Source organism: Lepisosteus oculatus, unplaced genomic scaffold, assembly GCF_040954835.1.
Source record: "Lepisosteus oculatus isolate fLepOcu1 unplaced genomic scaffold, fLepOcu1.hap2 HAP2_SCAFFOLD_52, whole genome shotgun sequence".
In the NCBI taxonomy this organism is placed as follows: domain Eukaryota; kingdom Metazoa; phylum Chordata; class Actinopteri; order Semionotiformes; family Lepisosteidae; genus Lepisosteus; species Lepisosteus oculatus.
Genome location: NW_027168064.1, coordinates 881413 through 897604, shown reverse-complemented (window position 1 = coordinate 897604; position 16192 = coordinate 881413). Strand labels below are relative to the sequence as shown.

The 16192-nt window shown below is 38.6% G+C and overlaps 5 non-coding genes across 5 annotated transcripts; 2 read left to right on the top strand and 3 right to left on the bottom strand.

Annotated features, from left to right (window-relative positions):
* Positions 1-4296: 4296 nt before the first annotated feature.
* On the bottom strand, positions 4297-4370 carry trnan-guu (transfer RNA asparagine (anticodon GUU)). The gene has a single exon. It is a non-coding gene; the product is annotated as a tRNA-Asn (tRNA).
* Positions 4371-5563: 1193 nt separating this feature from the next.
* trnar-ucg (transfer RNA arginine (anticodon UCG)) lies at positions 5564-5636 on the top strand. The gene has a single exon. It is a non-coding gene; the product is annotated as a tRNA-Arg (tRNA).
* Positions 5637-7186: 1550 nt separating this feature from the next.
* On the bottom strand, positions 7187-7268 carry trnas-uga (transfer RNA serine (anticodon UGA)). Its single transcript has one exon. It is a non-coding gene; the product is annotated as a tRNA-Ser (tRNA).
* Positions 7269-8804: 1536 nt separating this feature from the next.
* On the bottom strand, positions 8805-8878 carry trnan-guu (transfer RNA asparagine (anticodon GUU)). Its single transcript has one exon. It is a non-coding gene; the product is annotated as a tRNA-Asn (tRNA).
* Positions 8879-10071: 1193 nt separating this feature from the next.
* On the top strand, positions 10072-10144 carry trnar-ucg (transfer RNA arginine (anticodon UCG)). Its single transcript has one exon. It is a non-coding gene; the product is annotated as a tRNA-Arg (tRNA).
* The last annotated feature ends 6048 nt before the right edge of the window (positions 10145-16192 follow it).

The window sequence follows — 16192 nt, the reverse complement described above, 5'->3', positions numbered from 1 at the left end:
ATCAAATAATCAAACCATTTTACACTCGCAAAGTCCTCCAATTATCATAATCCCGCCCCTTATGCAAAACCAAACCTTCCTCCCATCCCAGTTTATCCTGTTTATCATAAACAAAATCCACCTCAATTTTCAACATAAAGCATTACACAAAATCAATACCTCAACACTCCATACTCAACAACGATAATTCACAAACAGCCAGAACATGTAACTACACATTCCCAAACATACCTACTTTCCATAGCCCCGCCCCTTATGCAAAACCAACATCCCTCCCCTGTTCTCTCTTTCCCCTGGCGGTTGTAATTGTTTTTATTTTCAAATAAATTTTAGCAAAGTCATGTATTTTAAAAATCTTAAGATTTTTCTATTTATGTCTTTATTTAGTGGTTTCATTAGTGACAAAGGCTAAACTTTCTTGGAAAAATGTCTTTTATGTAAACCATGTTTGCTATTAATTCATTCAGGGCTAAAATATGTTCATTGTCTTCTAATGAAAGAAGGGTTCCTTTCGCCGTAGTCGGGAGCCTAGCCTTTAACTAGTAAGTACTGTATTTACTGGGTTTTTGAGGGGGTGTCTTTCGCTGGAAATCTCGCCTCCTACTTTGAAAATACCCGTGAAACCGGTTCAATTCGTCACAGCCAGCACTCCTGCAGAGAGTTGGGTTGTACAGTACTTGCAGTGTATACAGTACACGCGTTATGCTCTTCGTTAATGTCTGTGAAGTTTTATTTAATCTCTGAGCCATACTGATTCTTCTGGAAGCACACCAGTATTCCACTTTCTCCCTAAACATTTTTAGGATCAGAGTCTTACATGTGGTTATTTCGAAAACGTTTGTACGTGCTCCTTCTTACCATGTTACTGTTTACCGTTACTGACCATATTAAGTTTAAGTGCCTGTGGGCACTTTTCCTGTCCGTGGGGGGTGGACCGTCTTTCATTAGAAGGTTAGTCTGTTCTACTCTGAGAATGTAGAGGGGGTGGGAAGTGCCCGCGGTCATTTAATTAGTATTAAAATCTTAGTTATCTTTCTAGTTCACAGGTTTACATGCATAATTTAATTTTGAAAGCCACTGAGACATCAGGTACTACTGTTGTATTTATGAAAAAGAAACAAAACAAAAAACATACTAACAACTGTGCCATCCTACTCCTTAGTTAATACATTTTATTATTCATAAACAGTTAACATTGTTAGCAAAATATTTTGAATTATATTTAACCCTATTTTTTTCTTTAGTTTTGTATTTAACTTATTATATGATAGTCAGACTTAATGTATATTAATGTATATTTGAACAATGAAAATATATTTTTACAAGATTTTACATTAAGCACTTAAAATTAATATGGTTAATAATAGTAAACTGTAACATGCTGTAACAAGATCGGTTAAACTTCGAAGAAAATCCTTTCAGAGAAAATGTTTCAGGTGTGAAGAACAAACCTGTTCCCCCACACCCTGCCCCTACTACCATTAGAATATACACAAACATTTTAGCGTTTCATTCTGAGCAGAAGACCCTCACACCTGAAGAGTGCTGGCTGTGACGAATTAAACCGGTTTTACAGGTTTCAATCACAGATTGTGACTCAGTAAAGTAACACACAGCGCCACTGGATTTGATAATACTGTACCTAACCAAAATCCGCAATATGGAAACAGAACCTGTGTAATTGTTGATAGATGATGTACTCGTAACATTTTTTCAAGACGAACTACAACATTTAAAAAATGACTTGTATGTACTTGATATCTCTAATCAATCCACGGGTTCCAGCACAAAACGAAACTAAAACGCATACCGTTTCGCGCTTCTTATTAGTTGCTCAAAAGTAATTTGACCGTATGAAATGCATAATATAAACCTAGAAACATATACGTGAGCAGTACTTAAGCACTGTAGTATCGGTGTTAAGACATACCTCTCAAATACTGTAAATCAAGTTAAAAATATCTCAAGACCGATTCTGGTCGTAATGAAACCATGTTTCGTGTATGTTTTCTTTTTCATCTTCAAATAACTCATTTCTAAATACCTTTTTCACTGTTAACATCTTGTAGCAACTTTGCGACAAAATATACACTCTGACAGTTCATCCTGCTACCAACATTAAATAAAACAAATCTTAAGATTTCTATATTTATGTCTTTATTTAGTGGTTTCATTCGAAGCTTTAGGGAGAAATGGAATACTGGTGTGTATTTTTTTCTTTAAAGTACCGAGACCAGCCATATACTGTATGTTTATGTTAAGATTTCCCTTCAGTGGTAAAATTAGATATGAATATTCAATACTTAAACGGGCACAGTTAAGACATTAAATAAACATATACATATTGTATACAGTACAGTTTGCATACGGTAATATGTTTATGTTACGCGATTAAAAAATAAATAAATAAAACTGGAAGGTCCAGCACCACCATTATGTTTATATGGTTGTTTTTGTTGGTTGGTTGTTATTATGGTTATTAATAATACGATCTATAGTTGAAATCTGAGCCTAAATAAAAAGAAAAAGCAAGTGATTAGGTTTATGAGCAATCTAATTACTTATTTGTTTAAAACGCTATATAAAATAAAGTTTATTATTAATTTGCTGGACAGAGCGGTGAACATTATTATGCATAAGACAAAGATAACGATCCTGATCAGTTTAGAAATCTGTGTACGCTGTAAGGTTTTTACTTCTTAAACTTTTAAAATACACGTTTTGAATAGAAAGAAATCCTCTTCCTGGTATAGCACACCAGCACGTCTTTTTTCTCCAATCAGAGGGGTGTCAGATAGTGTCAGCCAATCATCATTCTGCGTTGGGTAGCAACGGGTGACTGTTCTCAGGCGGAAGATGTAAACAGCTTAATGTTCGTGTTAAATATTTTTTTTTTTAATTCAATTAAACGGGCACAGTTAAGACATTAAATAAACATATACATATTGTATACAGTACAGTTTGCATACGGTAATATGTTTATGTTACGCGATTAAAAAATAAATAAATAAAAATGAAAAGTCCAGCAGCAGCTGGATTCGAACACACAACCTACCAGTTGGTAGTCATGCACCTAGACCAGTAGGCTACAAGACAGCTCGCATGATCAAGCAGGCGAAACAGCCCTACACAGTTCTGCCGCAGTACACGGATATAATCATACCGTTATTAAATTCTTGAGATACGCGATTCCATATTATATTCCCTTTTAATCAAATTCTAAAAGTATGCTTGTTGACGTATCCGGTATCACGTTAGTTAAAGACTTCGAAGCTTACAATGTTTAGGGAGAAATGGAATACCGGTGTGTATTTTTCCTTGTGATATTTTAAGCTCTAGTTGAATGATAGGTGTCGCATTTTAAATCATTCTCGTAGTAGAAATTATGAAACGCCCTGTTAAAAGCAAGGAAGTTTTTATGCCCCGTTGAAGTAAAACAAAATGCCTGACAAAGTATGGCTTGGACAGATTCCAAGTGCTTGTACAAATGTGCTAAAGAAATTATACTTTGAGTATACAGCTTGTCCAAAGTCATCCATTATTAATACTATTAGTAATATCTTCAGTAAAGGCTTTGATGCATAAATATTTCTGATAAAGGTAGGTTGTGTACTTTTGTCCAACTGAGCAATCTTGCTTTCATAAAATATACCAACATTTGAATGACTGATGATTAACATGCTGTGATACACAGTTCAAAATTAAAGGCTCGAATGCTGTACATGAGAGGTTAAGCTCCCCCTGGCGGTTTTACAAGGCGACGCCGGATAGCTAGTCACGTGACACACGTGATACCGCGTGATACCCCGGTGGGCGTGTCGCGGTTTGCCGTGAAATACCTCACCCATTTTGAATGGCTGCATCTGTAGCTACTTGTGGATTCAAATACTCTATCGAGTGCTTTGATGAGTTTTTGCAATTTGATTGTCGTCCTGTCAGCCTGTTTCTGTTTTTTTTTTCAATCTAGTGATGGAAAGTAAGAGGGAAATGATGGAGCAATCCATAACCGCTCCGTAAAAATGGCAGAAAGAAATGGCCCGTCACTAAGGACATTTGTGAAGCAGAGGAGTGACATCACCACAAAGTGAATTATTCTGCTGATCGTTTTGGTGAATAATGATTGAGGCGCGTTAAGAGAAAGGTAGCTGCGTCAGCATGCTTAGGCTGCAAAGGATCAAGCAAAGGTTTACTCCATGCTGAAAAGAGAAGAAAAGAAGCACAACGTTTCGACTGTGGAGCCTTCTGCGCCATCTTCTTTAGCGGTGATGATGTTTACATTGGAAAAACTGAGACATGCGTCCCTGGGTGGGCTTGAACCACCAACCTTTCGGTTAACAGCCGAACGCGCTAACCGATTGCGCCACAGAGACTGACGGCCGCTTGTGCTTCCTACATTTGCAGGTTTATGGTCAAAGAAAACAATCACTTGCGCTTCTTGCAGCCGGCAATCTTTTTCCACTGACAACCAAGAAATGGATTTCATCTTTCACAAGCTGTATGGATTTCTTCAAAAACAAGTTATTCCAGAAAGGAAATGAATTCTTGCATTAAACTGAACCAAGCTGTACATGTTTGTCTGAAATGATACATTCGGCACAACAAGACACGGAGAGAGGCACCGCTGGTAATCAGACCCAGGATCGCCTGCTTACTAGGCGGGCACTTTAAGCCACTAGGGAACAGCGCCAGCGGAGCACCGCGCTTTTACAGACACTTGGACACATCTGCGTTCGGTGTGCACTTAACCTGCTCTCTGAGCCCGTTGCCTCCGTCCCATTTAATAGCAGAACTGACGCCAAGAGAAATGATGAGAAATGGCATTTATCGGGCACTTTTCATGTCCAAGGAGTTCAATGCCCTTGACACCTCCCCAAGGCGACAGAGCTGTGCATTCTTTGGCGACACCATTTTTTCTTTTGTTTAATTTCTATACTTATTGATAGAATAAAAACGATATGTCATGTACTGTAAGGGAAATGTCTCTTTTCATGGGGAAAGCTAGCACCAGCAAATGTTGTGTTTAGAAGAAGTGATTTAACATGACACGTGACCTAATTTACCGGAGCAAAAGCTCACCCAGCAAGCCCTGCTTTACTTCTACAGGAGAGAAGTACTGTAGAGTCTGCAAGATGTTCAGCTGGGTAGCTACGTCAGCATGCCTCGGCTGCAAAGGAACAAGTACTAGGTTTATTGCATGCTGAAAAGAGAAGAACGGAAACACAGCGTTTCGACTGTGAGGTCTTCTCACACCTGAAGAAGCCTCACACCTGTAAAAGGCTCCATGGTTTTCTTTCTTCTCTTTTCAACATGGAATACACCTATTGTCTGCAAGATGTGACAATTTCATGGTGTTTTGGAAGAAAACCTTTTTTCTTTGAATTCAAAATCAATCGGAATTTCAGCACAACACATCAACACTTTTTCTGTTTTAAGGAGATGATATTTTAAACCTGACAAAAATAGTAGGAAACACAAGTTTCTTGCTGTGAAAATTTAGATGGGGAAGTGTACTACTAGTAGCAGTGTAGAGCTCTCTGTGGTGGAGTGCAAGCGCATGTTCTATGGGCCAGTGGCGTAATGGATAACGCGTCTGACTTCGGATCAGAAGATTGTAGGTTTGAGTCCTGCCTGGCTCGTGAGGCTTTTAAACCTCTCAGGTTCCTAGGTAACAGGTTGCCGTCATGTATATGAACTATAGAAAAGCATTTGCCACAACCCGTAAATTAGCACGCAAGTGCGGGCTGGTGAACACAGAACTGTATGGAGATCATCTCCAGCTCCGAGCTCAATTGCAATGAAAAAACATGCAGAACAGAACTGGAGAGCAGCTGAATTTGTGCTCAGTAGGGTGGGGAGGACTCAGCATTGCTATTGTTCTAATTGGCATGAACTGCAGGGGATCTGAATCAGAACATGTCAGTCAGTTTGATCATTGCGTCAATATGTAGGCCACGTTAATACAGAATTATTACTTTGTCTGTCTCGTCTTTGTATATAGCTGAATGTCCCTGACAATTTCATGTTAGTTTTTAAGAACGACATTGGTGCTAATATATACATATATAGCATATAAGGAACACGTAAAAGTTTAGTCCATGCTGAAAAGATAAGAAAACCGCCACAACGTTTCATCTTGGAATAAATCTTTACTTGTTGTTTTGCAGCCTACCCATTCTGACCTAACTCCTCCCTTGAAATTCCCTAACAGATAAGGGTACGTAACGGCTCATGCGATGCTCAGTTGCAATTTGTCCCAAAACAAACAAGAACAGCAGCTGAGGGTTTGAGTTTGAACATGCACTGTATTAAAGCAGCTTTTATTTCCATTGATAAATGCTAGATATTCCTACAGAGATTCTCCAGGTGAGTAAGCGATTCCTGTTTCTGTTTCTATTTCTGTTTCATATATACAGTATATATATGTTACATGTGTCTCTGCAATAGTATAAATGTGTTATACACTATCAGGGGCTGCTTTTTTGTGCACCTCATCTACAACAAGGGTTTTTTTTTCATTTATGTTTGTGGACCTTCACCATTTGAGGAAGTGAGTTAGATAAGAAAGTTACAGGTATGGTGAGCAATGACTGACAAAGGCACGTACTGCGTATTCCTTACAGAAGTGTAAGCAATTTGTTCTAAAAAACACCGGCTAAAGTCCAACATCGTTAGCAATCTTATTACTTAAACAGAATTAACATCAATAAACTGTAAGGTGCTGGTACATGCGAGTAGATTTGATCTTCTATTAAACAAAAATGCAATTACAGCTCTAAAAAGGTCAACCTAGACTTCTGTAACAGATCTGTTCAGGTCATCGCTGTTTCTCTGACCTTGTGAGTCTTTGGAATTTTAAAAGTGTATTTTGCTTGCCTTTCATGTGGTCTGTGTACAAGTCACTGTGGCGTATGCGGTCCTACACAGCCTTGCTATAGACGTGACGAGCCTCCGCTATGTTGCAATGGAGAACAGGTTCAGTACGGAGCTGCCGAGAAAATTCAGCTGGAAAGCTCGTTGCAGAAAAGCATCGTTCTCTGTGTCCAGCGGCAAAGCGTCCATCGTGGGTGCTGAAGAATCGATTTCACAGGCTGTGGGTCCAGGCGATTTAGAGTGTTAAAGGTCCCAGCGAAAACGAAACGGCGCTGGTCCTTTTACACGCACGCACGCAACCAAATGCAAAGGACGCCGTAGTCGGCAGGATTTGAACCTGCGCGGGGAGACCCCAACGGATTTCAAGTCCGTCACCTTAACCACTCGGCCACGACTACAGCAAGCGCCGCGGCCGCTGCCTTCTTGCTACAATCGAACAGGGAGTGCGAGGCGGCGGCGGCAGCGGAGGCAACTTTTTTCAAGTTCGCTCTCCGTTTAAGAAACCTTTTACGCCATACGTGCAAGCACACACACACACACCTCAGAGGACTTAAGGGTGGCTTCAAGTTGGAATGATAAAGTCTCCCCGTTCGGACATGAAAACAGAACGTTCTTAGACAGAAAGCAATCAACAACAGAGACATCTGGACGACGATTTTAGTCACTGCACTTTGAATAGCATTTTTACTCCAGTTACAGGAGATGCACCAATGGCCCTTGACCTACGCTCTTACCAATGCCTTGAACATTCAAACAAAACAGCCCTCAAGTCCTGCGGTTTAATATAACGCTGTTACGTGTCGAGGCAGTATTTGACTCTGTCCTACCGTTGAGACACGGGGCGTATATGGAAATGAACACATGCTACGGATCGTCTCTAATCGGTCCCTACAGTTGGAAGGCTCCTTGAAGCGTGCACCCCCATCATTCATCTTTGCGCATCTGTGAAAGGTAGACTCTTGAGCAATGTTTGAGCCAGCTCTAAGGCAACTAGTGCTATTGGACAGACACCTCTGGAAGATCCTAAGAGTCTCTTAACACCACTTCCAGCAGCAAGCTTAATTGTTCGCTGGAGGTCTCCCACCCAGGTACTGACCAGGCAAAGAATCACCAGTACATTGAATGAGGAAGTTAATCCTGAAATCCAATTACATATCTCAAGGTAAGACAAATCCATAAGAACATGTCTTAGTATTACTTCGTTTACATTAGTATGGCACTGAGTTGGAGCTCCTCTTTAAGCTGTGGTTTAGTTTTGCATTCATGTGTTTCTAGAGCAGTTATTTATGGGGGTGGGTGGGTCTTTCACAGAGGCTCAGGACAAATCCCCCGCCTGAAAGTCTAATGTGTGCGTTCAGACAGTCACAGGTCAAGAGCCAGGCAGGAGGACAATGGACAGAAGAGCCAACGAACTAAAAATAAAAGAACAGATATGAAAAAGCCACCATCTTTTTCTTTTTGACATTTTCCGACTTTCATGCAAGCCAGGACAAAGTTGCTCGTAGCTACTTGTGGATTCAAATACTCTATCGAGTGCTTTGATGAGTTTTTGCAATTTGATTGTCGTCCTATCAGCCTGTTTCTGTTTTTTTTTTTCAATCTTGGGATGGAAAGTATGAGGGAAATGATGGAGCAATCAATAACCGCTCCGGAAAAATGGCAGAATGAAATGGTCCGTCACTAAGGACATTTGTGAAGCAGAGGAGTGACATCACCACAAAGGCGACACATTCTGCTGATGGTTTTGGTGAATAATGATTGAGGTGCGTTAAGAGAAAGGTAGCTGTGTCAGCATGCGTAGGCTGCAAAGGATCAAGCAAAGGTTTACTCCATGCTGAAAAGAGAAGAAAAGAAGCACAACGTTTCGACTGTGGAGCCTTCTGCGCCATCTTCTTTAGCGGTGATGATGTTTACATTGGAAAAACTGAGACATGCGTCCCTGGGTGGGCTTGAACCACCAACCTTTCGGTTAACAGCCGAACGCGCTAACCGATTGCGCCACAGAGACTGACGGCCGCTTGTGCTCCCTACATTTGCAGGTTTATGGTCAAAGAAAACAATCACTTGCGCTTCTTGCAGCCGGCAATCTTTTTCCACTGACAACCAAGAAATGGATTTCATCTTTCACAAGCTGTATGGATTTCTTCAAAAACAAGTTATTCCAGAAAGGAAATGAATTCTTGCATTAAACTGAACCAAGCTGTACATGTTTGTCTGAAATGAGACATTCGGCACAACAAGACACGGAGAGAGGCACCGCTGGTATTCAGACCCAGGATCGCCTGCTTACTAGGCGGGCACTTTAAGCCACTAGGGAACAGCGCCAGCGGAGCACCGCGCTTTTACAGACACTTGGACACATCTGCGTTCGGTGTGCACTTAACCTGCTCTCTGAGCCCGTTGCCTCCGTCCCATTTAATAGCAGAACTGACGCCAAGAGAAATGATGAGAAATGGCATTTATCGGGCACTTTTCATGTCCAAGGAGTTCAATGCCCTTGACACCTCCCCAAGGCGACAGAGCTGTGCATTCTTTGGCGACACCATTTTTTCTTTTGTTTAATTTCTATACTTATTGATAGAATAAAAACGATATGTCATGTACTGTAAGGGAAATGTCTCTTTTCATGGGGAAAGCTAGCACCAGCAAATGTTGTGTTTAGAAGAAGTGATTTAACATGACACGTGACCTAATTTACCGGAGCAAAAGCTCACCCAGCAAGCCCTGCTTTACTTCTACAGGAGAGAAGTACTGTAGAGTCTGCAAGATGTTCAGCTGGGTAGCTACGTCAGCATGCCTCGGCTGCAAAGGAACAAATACTAGGTTTATTGCATGCTGAAAAGAGAAGAACGGAAACACAGCGTTTCGACTGTGAGGTCTTCTCACACCTGAAGAAGCCTCACACCTGTAAAAGGCTCCATGGTTTTCTTTCTTCTCTTTTCAACATGGAATACACCTATTGTCTGCAAGATGTGACAATTTCATGGTGTTTTGGAAGAAAACCTTTTTTCTTTGAATTCAAAATCAATCGGAATTTCAGCACAACACATCAACACTTTTTCTGTTTTAAGGAGATGATATTTTAAACCTGACAAAAATAGTAGGAAACACAAGTTTCTTGCTGTGAAAATTTAGATGGGGAAGTGTACTACTAGTAGCAGTGTAGAGCTCTCTGTGGTGGAGTGCAAGCGCATGTTCTATGGGCCAGTGGCGTAATGGATAACGCGTCTGACTTCGGATCAGAAGATTGTAGGTTCGAGTCCTGCCTGGCTCGTGAGGCTTTTAAACCTCTCAGGTTCCTAGGTAACAGGTTGCCGTCATGTATATGAACTATAGAAAAGCATTTGCCACAACCCGTAAATTAGCACGCAAGTGCGGGCTGGTGAACACAGAACTGTATGGAGATCATCTCCAGCTCCGAGCTCAATTGCAATGAAAAAACATGCAGAACAGAACTGGAGAGCAGATGAATTTGTGCTCAGTAGGGTGGGGAGGACTCAGCATTGCTATTGTTCTAATTGGCATGAACTGCAGGGGATGTGAATCAGAACATGTCAGTTAGTTCGATCATTGCGTCAATATGTAGGCCACGTTAATACAGAATTATTACTTTGTCTGTCTCGTCTTTGTATATAGCTGAATGTCCCTGACAATTTCATGTTAGTTTTTAAGAACGACATTGGTGCTAATATATACATATATAGCATATAAGGAACACGTAAAAGTTTAGTCCATGCTGAAAAGATAAGAAAACCGCCACAACGTTTCATCTTGGAATAAATCTTTACTTGTTGTTTTGCAGCCTACCCATTCTGACCTAACTCCTCCCTTGAAATTGCCAAACAGATAAGGGTACGTAACGGCTCATGCGATGCTCAGTTGCAATTTGTCCCAAAACAAACAAGAACAGCAGCTGAGGGTTTGAGTTTGAACATGCACTGTATTAAAGCAGCTTTTATTTCCATTGATAAATGCTATATATTCCTACAGAGATTCTCCAGGTGAGTAAGCGATTCCTGTTTCTGTTTCTATTTCTGTTTCATATATATATATACAGTATATATACAGTATTGTACTATTATTATATAATTCGTTACACTGTGGCTGTGTTGTGTGTGTTAAGCTGCTGTTGCACTGCAATTTCCCTCACGGGATCAATAAAGTATCTATCTATAAGAAGACATTACCAACAACGACCACAAGATGGAGATATTGTCTAGACATTACCAACAACGACCACAAGATGGAGATATTGTCCAAAGAGGCAAGAAGGGCAAAGCCGCGATAAGGTAAAATCATTTTTTGTAAGAGATTGCTGTCAGAATGCACATCCGTATCCCAAACAGAATCTCTAGTAAAATATGATCATTTGTGAAACAGGCAAATGAGTGTCTGCTACAATATGATTGCTACAGATGCAGCCATTCAAAATGTGCGGGCGATACTGCATTATTTTCCGGTACGCTGTACGCAGTCTACCGCGAGTTACCGGTAAATACCGCGAGTTACCGGTAAATACCGCTAGCAAAATAATAGTATCCGGAATTTCCGCAAGGTGGAGCTAATAAAGCTCAACTTCTCATGTTTGAGCTGTAGCCATCAAAGTCTTTAATGAAGATATTACTAATAGTATTAATAATAAATGACCTTGGACAAGCTGTAAACTCAAAGTATTGCCCTGGTCCACATTATTTTTTTCACTGACCTTCTTTGTAAAAGTAACACCACAGCATTTCGCAATCACGCATTTTTTTCCAATCATGCAAAGTACAGTAATTTTTGAGAATCGATTCACCATGCCTTTCACATGCTCATAAAAGAGATTGATTTAGGAACATAAACATATTACCGTATGCAAACTGTACTGTATACAGTTTGTATATGTATATGTATATGTATATGTATATTTAATGTCTTAACTGTGCCCGTTTAAGTATTGAATATTTATATGGAATTTTACCACTGAAGGGAAATCTTAGTGCCTGAGCATAAAAAGAATAGGAGCGTAATGCAACGCGTGTGAAGGCCATAAACGATATTAATTTTGGAACATAAACATACAGTATATGGCTGGTCTCGGTACTTTAAAGAAAACATACACGAAACATGGTTTCATTATGACCAGAATCAGTCTTGAGATATTTTTAACTTGATTTACAGTATTTGAGAGGTATGTCTTGACACCGATACTACGTAAATACTCCTCACGTATATGTTTCTAGGTTTATATTATGCATTTCATACGGTCAAATTGCTTTTGAGCAACTGATAAGAAGCGCGAAACGGTATGCCCAGGGCGTTTTAGTTTTTGTTTTGTTTTAATGCAGTGCAGTGGATTGATTAGAGATATCAAGTACATACAAGTCATTTTTTAAATGTTGTAGTTCGTCTTGTAAAAATGTTACGAGTACATCATCTGTCAACAATTACACAGGTTCTGTTTCCATATTGCGGTTTTTGGTTACGTAATACTATTTTCTAATTTCACGTTGTGAATATATGATTTGGGCAAACAGAGCCGCAAAGAAGTACATTATGGGTTGTTGTTGTTTTTTTGCAGTTTTATCTAAAATAAGCGATGCTTAAACCTTTGTCTGATTCTTGTGAAACTATCCACACGACAGTTACCTAGGAGTTGACTTCAGTGATGTCACTGATGGGATGTTTCTAAAAATCCATCCTCTGTAAAACATCTTCTCTAGTTGTTCTGCATATGTATTCGCTAATGAAGCTGTGTGTTCTGAGCCTGGTTCTCTACATTTCTGTATGAACCAGCTTAGAGGGCTAAAGACAGCTTGTGTTTAAATTGAGTGTAAGGTAATTTATGCTTCTAAAGTCATGGTCAGCATTTATTATTGTACTGTGCTGTAAACTTCTTCTGTGCCTAATTACATTATTTTATAGTCGATAATGTTTCTGTAGTGCTTTTTCAGCCCTCAGCATGTGACTGCGCTGGTGGTGCTGTGGGTTAGGTTCCTGACTCCTATGTCACATGGTCTGTGGTTGAATCTCATGGAACTATGACTTTAATTTTTAACAAACATTTCTTTGAAAAAATGAAACATTTCCCTTGGTCAGAGATTAAATAAAACCTCACTCGCATCAAAACAAATTTATATTTCTAAATATCACAACATGATCGAATTTACGTCTTTTTAATAACAATGAATAGTCACCTATGCGTTACAAAATAAACATTTATATTGATTTGAATCGAGTTTTGATTTAAATCGTAAACGCGTGTTTAAAGGCGATATACTGTATAAAAGCGCTGATTCTTATGGAATGTGTTTGGCCGGGGATTCAAAAAAAATATTTTTTTTAATCGCGTATCTAAGGAAAATTGCAGTATAACTTTGTTCATGCACAAACAGTGGCATGTTACATTATAATTTGGGTGTCTCCTCTTGCCAGAAAGCTCTAAATTGGATTTTGAGTGCGGTTTTTGACTTTTTCTAAATTGCAACCCATAAATAAAGCTGATACAGTTTAGACTTACTGTATTCTAAACTGTATTACAACATCACATTGGACAATGCAACGTAAATTGCAAAAATGCACTTGGAATCTGTCCAAGCCCTACTACGAAAATTATTAAAACTGCGACACTTATCATTCATCTTTAAATAAACTTTATTTTATATAGCGTTTTAAGCGAATTAGATTGCTCATAAACCTAATCGCTTTTTCTACATAAACACAGCGTGATTGCTCTCTGAAAATGCTTTTTTCTTTATATTTAGGCTCAGATTTCAACTATAGATTGTATTATTATAAACTTTCTTGGAAAAATGTCTTTTATGTAAACCATGTTTGCTATTAATTCATTTAGGGCTAAAATACGTTCATTGTCTTCCAATCGAGTCGAGTTGACATTGGAAGCTTGCCACGCCCGGACTGTTACACCAACGCATTAGCATGTTGAAGCGATTTCATTGAGGAGGCCATCTACTAGTTAACACTGTACTTCCTACTTTGAAAACACCTGTGAAATTGGTTTAATTCGTCACAGCCAGCACTCCGGCAGAGAGGGGGGTTGTACTCGTTAATGTCTGATGACATACAAGTGGAAAGATTACAGATTTTAATCGTTTTTTTTCTGAACCAGGGAAAATCTGATCATGTTTCTCTATAACAATAATAAAAAACTTTATTTTAAATTATTTTACATATCCCGCTTGCACATCGCACGACTTTAATAAATCTATTCTTTATTAATACTAAATAAATAATACTAAAAATACTACAGGAAAGAGGTCACTTGATTTTTGGAATAATTCCAAATAGCACAATGATCCACTGGCATTCCTGAAGTCTGTTTAGTGCATAATCTTCCAAATACAATCACTAAGCAATTATAAGAATTATACCATCCTATTTCTTTGTGATGTCCTGTAAAAACTAAACCTATTTTTATAAGGCTTTTACTCAAAAGGTTTCCAAACACACAAAGCATTTGTGAAGTACTATAGTATTTCTAAAGGTTACTGGTACAACATCAATCATTAAAGCTTAACAATAAAGTTTAGATTGCTGACTATGGACTAACTACATTAACTAACTGCAATGCAACATTATACATTTTACAAGAATATCTGGTTGAATTCTTGCATTTGTAGCCAATTTAATGCGAGAGAAATAAGCCAATTTAATTATTTCACAAAAAATAATGTAATATAAAATGGATGTTTTTAACTTTATTGTAGTGTTTTAGAAACTAATATGTCTTCAAAAATGGTTGTTTTTCACTCCTAGGAATGAAAGCTGTTGTTATATGATGTTTATTTTCAAATTTGGAAAAATCAAAGGATTCTAGCTTTCTCCCCTTGCAGGCATCGGACACAGAGAACCTCATGGTTTTCCTAAAAATCATTTTTTATGTTCCCTGGTGTTCCAAACTTAGTTTTAATTTGTTATTATGTTAAAAACAGGGTAATAAATTTCTAATTGGACTATAAATAATGTCATATTGTCTGCTATAAAACTGATGTTTTCAACTCTATTGTAGAGATTCTAGAATCATCTAATAGAGAATTGAAATAAAAAAAGGGCATAAGAAAACATTACCAACAACGACCACAAGATGGAGATATTGTCTAGACATTACCAACAACGACCACAAGATGGAAATATTGTCCAAAAAGGCAAGAAGGGCAAAGCCGCGATAAGGTAAAATCATTTTTTGAAAGAGATTGCTGTCAGAATGCACAACTGAATCCCAAACAGAATCTCTAGTCAAATATGATCATTTGTGAAACAGGCAAATGAGTCTCTCAGGTGCCCATTGCTCATTTTCAGACACATTTATGCAATACTTTCACCATGCGTTGAGCAATAGGGATTAAAGATACCAGAGGTAAGGTTTAAAAGTGATTCTGAGGTGCAACACATCAGCAATACAGCTAGGCATCTGAAATGCGGGGTTTGAGAGCCCTTCAGGGAACACCGTACCCTAAAGGTACCAGAAGTCCAGTAGTATAAGCATTAAGTCACTGTCACCCCTGTTACAATGTGATTGCTACATATCTTCATTTCTTTGGTTTTTAAGGAGTAAGAGTGCAGGGGGTCTAAATCTGCGATCCAGTGTGTTGAAGTATTTCACAACATTACCTGTAGCCCGTATGGAAATAAATACTAATTCTGATTATTGCCCTGGGCATGTACCAATAAATCACTGAGCATATATATATATATCACTGTGTTGAAGCTAGAGACCTGTATGTAATATTATGGTGCTAAAATGTCATTTTCACATATATTAATGTAATAAATGATTGCTTATGCTTTATAAACAAATCTAATTAAAATAAATGATTAAGTTTTGTATTTATCTTGTACCATAGAACATGATTTTCTTTGTATTTCAAGCCCACAAAGTGTCCAAATGACGCACTACATGATATAAGGAAGATTATCACATGCATATCGGTATTATCTTTCTTATGAAAATGCATTCCTTTCATTACCTTTTACTTTTTAAAATGAACTCAAATTGTGTATAATGTAATAATTTAAGTAGAAGTGCTTCACTGCTCTATGCCGTCTGGAAATAAATCCTCAGACTACTTACTGCCCTGGGCATGTACCAATAAATTACAGGAGCACATCTATATATCACTGCGTTGAAGCAGGAGACACACAATCACTGCAAACACATCCTAAATACAGTGTTCTAGCACCTTTGACCTCATCCAGAACATATCATTTCTTGAAAGGGATTGCTGTCCGAATGCACATCTGAATCCCAAACAGAATCTCTAGTAAAATACGATCATTTGTGAAACAGGCAAATGACTGTCTCAGGGGCCCATTCCTCATTCTC